Here is a 10,407-nt window from a genome sequence, read left to right as displayed (position 1 = left end):
GTGTTAGATCATAACCAGTGTATAGATGTCAGCTATGATAGCAAAAGAGTAATTTGCTCAAGCAATTTACAACACGGTAACATCGTGTAGTGTAATCTTAAGAGCTGATCTTTTCAGATATACTCTCGACAAACAATCAACTCTTATCGGAAAACTATATATATATATATATATATATATATATATATATATATATATATATATATATATATATATATATATATAAACACTCATTCATCGTATAATAAACATGTCACTTTACAAATAACCTTAATTAATATTACATGTAAAATATAATTGGATCATACTTTTCACGGGTATAGATGGAAGAATCGTTACTGGCACAAGAAAAGTGATATTCTCCAACAAACGTCCTTCGAATTTTGACGTCATTAATTAATTACCTAATAACTCAATCGCCATTATCAACATCAAAAACTATACATGTGGCGTATGTGTGTTTAAGTGTATTAATGTTAATAAAGTTTTAAGTCATTTGAAGAGTAGAATATCCAGCTGTTACATGAAAGTGCTTAATATATTTTTCTCTGCAGTTATTTATGTCTACATTTCGGCCAACGTTGGTCCTGAGACCAATTATGACGTAATGGAACGTATGGCTAACGAAACGATAGCAGACGCTTTCGACATAAAAAGTTTTTCTCTGTCAGTTGATGATAAAGATCTATCCCAAAACGTTCTGTCGCCTGTCTTTCCAAAACCAGCAAAATTGTACAATGGGAAGGCAACGTCTGGAGCAGGAAGTAACATTGATTTTCAAAATAGGCCGATACCTAAAATTCGGGCAGACAATAACTCGGATTCCGAAACCGAAGAGGAAACCTCCGGCTGGTCATCAGTACCCGATTTAAGTCACAGGTGCCACAGTCGTTGGCAACACTTTCAATATTATTTCAAATTTCTATAAATTAAAAAAGTGCATCACTGCCTATATTTCCAAAGCCAACAAAGCCATGCAAGGCCGAGTCAACATTGGGAAGAAACGCAGTCATAAATATTCAAAATTACCCTCTGCCTAGAATTCCCAAGGAAGTCAATCATTCCGTTTCAGAACTCAAACCTTATCAATCCGGCATGTCAACACAGCATTCTATAAACTTATGACGCACACATGCTACGGTCGGAGATAGCAAACATACAGCAACTCATTCTACCGAAGCTTTAAGAGCCTTAGTAGAAAAGCCAATGAGGCACGGTTTTAATGACGATCCTCGTCAAGCTCCACAAATGATCCTCATAAAGACTTAGGGGGCGCTCACCAGTTAGTATGTACTTTTGAGAGAGTGACGTGTGTAAGGTGAAGTTGTTTGAATTTAAAACATGCACAATGGAGAAAATGTTGGCATAATTCTATGCTACATTAATGTAATGTGGATGATATTTCTTTGGATATTGTACTTTTGGAAATTGTACATGATCTAAGCACACTGCTCACTAAAATGACTGCCCCCGTGTGTGCTAAAAAATCAGCCTGAATTAGTCTAAAGTACACTATCTATAGCAGCTATTAAAATAGGGAAAATGAATTTTGCCAGACTAGACAATACCAGCTTCTGAAAGTGCAATGAATGAATTACCAAATATATAAAATGTAAAAAAGCTATCGGCTCTTTACCTTTGAAGGTCAGGAAGTGAAAATGACCAAGTGGAGCTAGCACTTTTTTGAAAGGTGCACATCTGGAGTAAGGCCAAGCTGTATACTCTATAACCCAAATTACAAATATCAATCAAACACCAAAATAAAGGGAATTAAAGGTTCTATGAATTATACCTAAGATATATAAGGTCTTTTTTAAATAGCCAGTATAACCAGTGAGGAAAGCCGGGGAAATTATTTTTCTTTAAAATTCTAAATGCAAAATACGAAACTGTACAGCGCCACCCCAACACGACCAAATAGCTAATTTGACCGTCGAGGATGTTATGCATTGGTTCCGGACTTTCCATCTCATGATTATATCAGAAACTTTAAAGAACAGTTAGTTGACGGAACAATTTTGTGTCGATTAGAAGAACTATCTTGGCTGAAGATTTCATCTTCTCCAATACGAAGGCTATAGGTCTGATGGCCTTTGTTAGAATTCGTACACGTACCAAGGTGACGAGGCTATAAGTCGCATGGCCTTTGCTAGGGAAGGACACGTACCAAGGTGACGAGGCTATAAGTCGCATGGCCTTTGCTAGGGAACTAGGCTATAAGTCTCATGGCCTTTGTTAGGGAAGGACGCGTACCAAGATGATCATGACTATACGTGTCAGGGCCTTTGTTAGAGAAGGACACGTACAAGATGACCATGACTATCCGTGTCAGAACCTTTGTTAGAGAAGGACACGTACAATGACACATACCAAGATGACGAAGCTATACTTCTCATATTCTTGGTTAGATAACGACACATACCAAGATGACCATGACTATACGTGCCATGACCTTTGTTAGAGAAGAACACGTACCAAGATGACCATGGCTATACGTGCCATGACCTTTGTTAGAGAAGAACACGTACCAAGATGACCATGGCTATACGTGCCATGACCTTTGTTAGAGAAGTACTTGCACCAAGATGACCATGACTTTATATGTCGTGGTCTTTTTTAGGGAAGGACAAAGATCAAGATGACCGTAACTATACATTTCATGACCTTGTTAGGGAACAATGCATACCAAGATAGATGAGAAAATGTTGATAGTTTTATGAGTTCTGGGGATTAAACGTCTCTTGCTATCGACGTGCACGATTCCAGCCTGTGGCCAATAAATAAATCTTATAACCTTACATAGTAATGTTTATAGCCATGCCATGGTTAAATGTCGTATTTTAAGCATAAAGATTGACATTTGTATACATGACTTATTAAGTTGTAATAATCCGATAGATGCAGATAATCAAAGAATTTGATTTACGGTTACTTACCTAATTTGGTTGATTCATTATCCGTGTACAGCTAAACGTTGCTTAAAGATTATATTCGTTTAGTCATTTATGGGAGCCGCTGTATTGTTTACATCGTATTGCACAAGAGGATTTCGGGGGGTTAATTAGCAAGACATCATGCAGGCGTTACGTCGAATTCCTTTTGCACATTTATTCAATGTGTATCCGCGAGCAGTCTAATCTCGATCCAAAACGTTCTTAGGTATCAAAGACTAAACAAGGAATTCGTACGCTTTATAATGAGCAATTTTTATAATCCTGTACAAATTAATTCTCATTAGATTTTCTTCAGAGTTGAGGAGTTAATTTTTATTCTTGTAAAGAAATATTTTGTAAATCAATGAAGATTATATTGAGCACATAGTCCAGTTATAAATAAACAATCGCCCCGTGGAAATAGAAAAGGGAGGAAACAAAATGTAGAGCACAGAAGGAAATCAATTTGTGCAAGAGAACGTTTGGTTTCTTAAGTGGAATTGGTCTCTTAAGTGGAATTGGGCTCTTAAGTCTCTTAAGTGGAATTGGTCTCAACTCTCTTAAGTGGAATTGGTCTCTTAAGTGGAATTGGTCTCTTAAGTGGAGTAATGCCATTCTTAATTTATTTGTATCTTTTTAAGTAAGCAAATCTTGTTGTTACTGAGATTTATGTCGATTTTCATGTTATTTTCTGGGATATTTAGTGACTGAAATGGTGGAATGCTTTCCTAAATCACGTGTATTCCCTGACCATTTCGGATAGTGTAATAGCATTGTATGTATGGTCTACTCGTTCATGTCATATGTTTTCTCTGTTAATTCGTCTTGATAAATCTGCCACGTAATGTATTTATTAGAGGTGTACTTTCTTTTCCATTGGATAACAATTGATATAACATCATTACCCGAGAAAGATATATTATGCATAATAAAATCCATGCATATTAGAGTTGATAGATATTCAAGCTTTAAAAGAAAGGAGTTTTTCAGACATTATTGTTTTCGTGTATTCTCGTTGCTGTTCATGTATTGGAATTCATTTGGTGTTAATATGCAACGTATGCAGCGGAACATTTCAGAACTATTTTAATGACATATTTTTATTTATTTTGATGCAATAATTTATCTACTGTACCCCATAACTCTAAATGATTGGTTTATGAAGAAAGCAATAGCGAAATGCTATAAATATTCACAGACCTACACAATTCCAAAATATAACTTCTTCGTGTCTCGGTATAAATCCATTTCTTCTTAACAGTTTTGCGTATTTTAAGCGATGAGAAAAGTGACGTAATCATAATTATTTCCCTTAACATACTTTCTAGATAAATAGTGGTTTAGAGACACATTATTAATTTATAATATGACATTTTGATTTTGCGGTGTACTTTTTAGGCAATCATTTGTCCGTACGCTTTCGAAATAGGGTCTCAGTGGAAAGTCATTGCAACTCGTTTAAATCTATGTCTCGTGAATAATAAATTATTGTTTCGCGAATTATTGTGTATCTTGATTCATTTTCTGCTATTTTGATGAAGTAAATAAAGTGTATTTACTGTTTATGTATCTTGTTCATATATTCAGTTAAATTTGGATGCACTATAAGTATAAGCTACAGTCTCTATATCGTTGATTAAAGTTGACTATTCGACACGAAGTCGCTGTAAACTTAATTTGCACGAGAACTAGAGACAAATTCAGACAACCGGATAAACATTCCGCTACACTTATACAATCGTATATTGAAATATGTGTCCACCCAACTAGCACCTTATATAAACCTACACTGAAATGTGTCCAATAAAAACGTTTATAACTAAGTTTATGTCTACTCATTTAACCTTACACATGCGTATTCTGAAATATATGTCCAATAAGAACGTTTCTAAGGATGTCTGTCTACCCAATTAACCATTATGCAATTTATTTTTTGCCACTGCTTCATGACCACGTGAATTATACTTTAGCTGACTTGACTATATCCTATGGTTTATATTAGAATATACGCACCCGTCACTCGTTTAATCAACCAGAAATAAAATAAAAGTCTCTGCAGATAATGAACTATTTATTTCAATTTGACTCTAATCTGCATGTGCCCCGTTCGTTGTTGTTGTTGTTGTTGTGGGGTTTAACGCCATTATTCAGCACACGATAGGCTATGCATGGCGGCCAGTATTATTGGTGGAGGAAGAAGCCGGGAACACCCCGGGAAGAACCACCGACCCACGAGAAGCTACTGGCAAGCTTTCTCACATATCCACATTGGCCGAATCGGAGACTCGAACCCACGCAGACAGAAGTGAGATGGCAGTGATCCGTAACGCAGAGCGCTTTAGACCTCTCGGCCACTCGACCCCCCCCCCGTTCGTTGTTAAGCAATAAAAGCATATTTTCAATAGTCCTAGCTTGAATATAAAATATCTAAACAGCGTTGATAGAAGACTAAGTCATATGCGTCTCATAAAATAGAATAAGAAGAATTCCATAATGGGTACCTGATTTTTCAAAGCGAGAGAGAGAGAGAGAAGGGGTGGGTGGGTACATTTGTAAGAACTTGTTGCAACACATTCTGGTCATTGAAATAAGTTTTTCATATTCTTGGTAGTGACAATCAGTATTGCTGAGTACCACCACACCTACTGCTCAATACGACATCTTATTTACAGGCATTCATTACTACTGACCAACACATCATCTTACTTACCAATGCCCTCGCCTACTGACCAATAAACCGTCTTACAAACAGCACTCACACATACTGACCAAAACCACATCTTACTAGAAATATCCACACCTACTAACACATAATCTTACTCACCAACACCCTGGTGCACTCACCAGCACACCATCTTACTCACCAGCACCCACCAAAGCTGACAATACAAAGTCTTGTTAACTAGCACCCACAATGCCTACACATCTAATGACCAACACAGATGGGATTCTTGAGTAGCTCCCTCTATGCAAAGAGAGACCATTCTTGTCTGACTTCTACTTAATCCAAAACTATACTGGTCTAGGAGCCTAGACGTTATGCCAACAGCAACAGAGAGGGCGATCAGACCACTTAACGCGTCACGTACGTTTTTTAGACAAAAAAAAAATAGTGACCCTTCATAGAGGTCAATATCACGTCTACGATTATTGTTTGTCCCAAACAAAATTGTAGACGAGCCATCTCTGCTGCTATGTTATTCTGAATAATCCTGGGAATCTTCATCTGAATCCTGGAAATCTTTTGGTCTATGTTTCAAGTAATATTCAAGTTCTGATGGTGGTTTTTTTATTTTTGGATTTATGTTTTTTCTTTTTCTGTAATATATCATCAAACTTCTGTATCGATCTCCACCGCAATTTTTGCAAATCTGATATAATCCTCTAACGCCATTCTTACATCCAACACAACTTCGTGAATCAGCATGAGGATTTTTTGATAAAATATAATTATGTCTCTTGCAATATTCTCCACGGCACCTTTTGTTGCATTTATCTGTTGTTCCTTGAATTAACCACGTACAGTTGTTCATTATATTAATGATATCTGTTTAATTAAATTTACACCCCTTCTGTTGCTATGTTAAGTTTAAAAATCAGAAACGTTAAAAGATTTTATCAAGACCCATACGATATCTTGTTCTTGGATCATGTAAATTTATTGTTATAAATCCATGCGGAGTAGCTTGCGCATGTGAGAAGAAATTTCTGAATTTATTATAATCCATGTCACCGCTGCACCAAGTTTGATGAATATTTCTCATCGTGTGTGTATCTACGCCATTAAACACAACTAAAATATTGCGGTTGTCTCTGATCACTTTCGGAATTTGTGTATACCGTTGAGTAACATAGATCACATCTGTATTTTTATGTCTGCCGCAAGAAAATATTCTGGCTGGATTTGATTGTTTATCTAGCATCACATCGTCGTATACAACTAAATTATTAATAAATCGTCTAAAACATCAACAGACGGTGCTTCATCAATATCGGTTATAAACTCTATAACATCATTACCTTCGTCCAGTAATCTTGCATTTTCGTTAAAATCTTTAAGTACATCATAACATCGTTGATCATCAGCGGATGGTGCTACCAAATATAATTTATCCCATTTTAACCAACTCATTATCAAATTAAGTAATAATTGCGTCTTACCCGAGCCAGATGGTCCTATGATAATCATTCTGATGGAATTCGGTAGCACAGGATGATGCTTAACAGGTTCTCGTTTTCTTGTCGCTGAGAAATCAATTATATCCATATATATTATAACATGAATTTATATTGTTTACGCTGTAGAGTTAAAACTTCAACTACTGATTTAGCTACGGTTACAACAAAAAATAAAAAAATAGCGTATGGTGGAAAATGTTCTGTATGCGGTAGAAAGAAATTTTCGTTTTTACCTAATAAGCGCGGTGGTGATATTGCTAATTTGATGTCAAAGTTTCCAGGTGCCCCATGGGCTAAATACAGCGGAGAGAAACATCTATCAGGATATAATTATTGCGGTCCTGGTACCAGACTTGATATCAGGCTCGATAATCAAGATCAACCAAAACCAGGCGAGGAACCAATAAACGCTATTGATCGAGCTTGTCATGTTCATGATGTTGCTTATAAGAGTAAAAATCTACAAGATAGACATATTGCTAGATTCTATAAAAAATAAAAATATCAAAGAAAAATTAGCTAATTGGTTGGTAAGATCTGCGATGAAAGGTAAACTCGTATTAGGGTCTGGTAATATATAATGGAATTAATTTATTATTCACCAAGAGGATATTGGAGAGGCAAAGCAGCAATTGGTAAACTTGCTGATGCAGCAGCGGTTAAACATTCTACTGCTAAAGCGTGGTTATCCAAACAAGCAATATGGCAAATTTATCTACCACCACCGAAACGAATTCAGTATGCGTATTTCGATGTTAGTGTAATGAAGTTCATCAAGCAGATATTCTGTTTTTACCGCATGATACTGTACGCAGAAAAACATACAAATACGCGCTAACCGTTGTTGATGTTGCAAGTAGGTATAAAGAGGCAGAGCCGCTATCAACGAAAACATCATCTGAAGTAGCCGATGCCTTTGAACGAATTTATCAACGAGGTGGTCTGCGATGGCCACAGCTACTACAGGTTGATCCTGGTAAGGAATTTCTTGGTCCAGTATCATCGTTGATGAAACAACATAATACCAAAATACGACGAGGTCATACAGCAATTCACCGCGATCAGGCAATTGTTGAGCGATTTAATCGAACACTTGCTGAGCGGTTATTTGGATACCAGTACGCGAGGGAATTTATTCAAGATGAAAGATCTCGCGAATGGGTTGCAAGATTACCAAGCGTGATAGCTGCATTAAATAATGAGATTACACGAACAACCAACATGAAACCCATTAATGCAATTACAAAAAAAAATATACCAACGCAACGAAAGGATATTGAAAAACAAAAAATATTGGGTGATGTTACAGTTAGATATTTATATGAACCGGGTGAACTTGAAGGTGGTAGCGCGAGAGCGACTGATCCTATTTGGAGTGTTACCACACACAAAATATCCACTGTGACAAGATCCTCAGGTAGACCTGCAATCTATAAATTAGATTCGGCTGCTCCTCAACGTGGATTTGTACGTGAACAACTACAAATAATCCCCGAGGATACACAACTACCACCGCGATCACTTAACTAGCACTGGTGCCAGCACCCCGACGTCGATTACACTCAAAACAGGTCAACATGGTATTTTCTCGTGTATGACCGCGACTATTATCTTTTCTATCTACGGTAAATTGTCTTGAATCATTACTCGAATACCTCCACAACATTATACAATTGCAACTTGCACAATGATTATTCTGCTGCTGTTTTAACTCAATAATAAATTCAGCATCAAGATCAAAGTCACGTTTATTTTTTTTATCAGATTGTTTGTATCCGATTAATTTTTTTCTTATTATATCATCATCGATGATGTTAAATTTATCAACGATTTCAGGAATTATAATTCTACGTAATTGAGATATTTTTCTGACCCTCGATACCGCTAAAGAATCTAAATTTGACCACTCGATACGACCGTCTACAATCCAGACTCGTGTGTCAGAAATAGTTAATCCCTGAGACGAGTGGATCGTCATGGCGTATCCCAACACCCATGGAGATTTGTCAGCGTGTAATGCATCTTCGACCACACTGATATCAACGGCGACAATATCATTTAATACGAGATTCTGTTTTTCAGTCTGTCCTGGAATATCAACATTAATATTCTGTTTTCGAGTATCTGATGGTCTATAACACAACGGTACGGGTAATTCTGAATATGTTTCTTTATGTAGTTGAAATAACTGCTGTTGTAAAGCGTCTCTGATTATTTTTCTGCTTGCTACTATCAAATCGGTGGGTCTCCATAAATTTAAAAAATTACTCATTGAGGTCTCTGAGATTACTCCGCGTATTACTTCACACTGAATTTTGTTTGATTGTAATCTGATTAATTTTTTAAACTCCTTTAAATTTGCAATGACAGCTCTATGATCATCATCTATTTCTTCGTAATAATCAACGAAATTTTTTAACCAATCATGTGGAGATGGTCCAACAAAAGGCGGCGGTTGACCATGATCGCCACACATTATTATAGCGGTATTTTTCGTCAGCAACCAATCAAGAAACATTTTTAATGTATCCAATGACACCGTACATATCTCGTCCCAAATAATTATTTTAGGTATATATTTTTCTCCCATTCGTTCAGGAGTCCATGTATCCCCGCGCCACCGAAAGAAACTATGATACGTGCACGATTGTACTTGCCGTTGTTTCATCTCGCGTGCAAGTCTATGTGTGGGTGTCAGCACGATCATATCTGAATTTCTAAAAATATTAATTGCTCGAGTCGTTTTGCCGCATCCACCAGGTCCATTGAGATATACTGTCTTATATCTAGTTATTGGATCACTCACTGACGGCGCTTTCGACATTTCTGATATTTTATTACCCTTGCGATAAAAATCTCTCATTGGAACATCTGCTGATTCTGTATAATTGTGTAATATTTCCTTTTTTATTCTCCACGAACCCCATCGTTCATCATTACTTGTAAATTTCATAACAGATTGTAAATATTTACTCGAAATGTAAAACGAATCTGTTGCGACTCTGACTGCGGTCTCAGGAAATCTATTAATCATCGATAATAAATTTATAGAAACATAAGCCAACATGGAAGATCTTAGATGAGTATACTGTGGGGAGATATCATTTATGTAACTAACGATCGTACCCAATTTTGTTCCGTCGGATAAATAAACACTTTCTCGATTTACAAATATATTTCTCGCTGTTGTATCAGCGATTATAAAATCGTACTCGGCGTCATCTAGAATTAATCGTGCGTGATGTCTTCTATGATCATATGCACCACCTTGAGTAAATTTACCTATAATTTTTCT

Source organism: Sinohyriopsis cumingii, chromosome 5 (genome assembly GCF_028554795.1).
Source record: "Sinohyriopsis cumingii isolate HCF-2022 chromosome 5, ASM2855479v2, whole genome shotgun sequence".
Classification (NCBI taxonomy): domain Eukaryota; kingdom Metazoa; phylum Mollusca; class Bivalvia; order Unionida; family Unionidae; genus Sinohyriopsis; species Sinohyriopsis cumingii.
The sequence above is the reverse complement of the archived record's forward strand: the minus strand, read 5'-3'. Positions refer to the sequence as shown.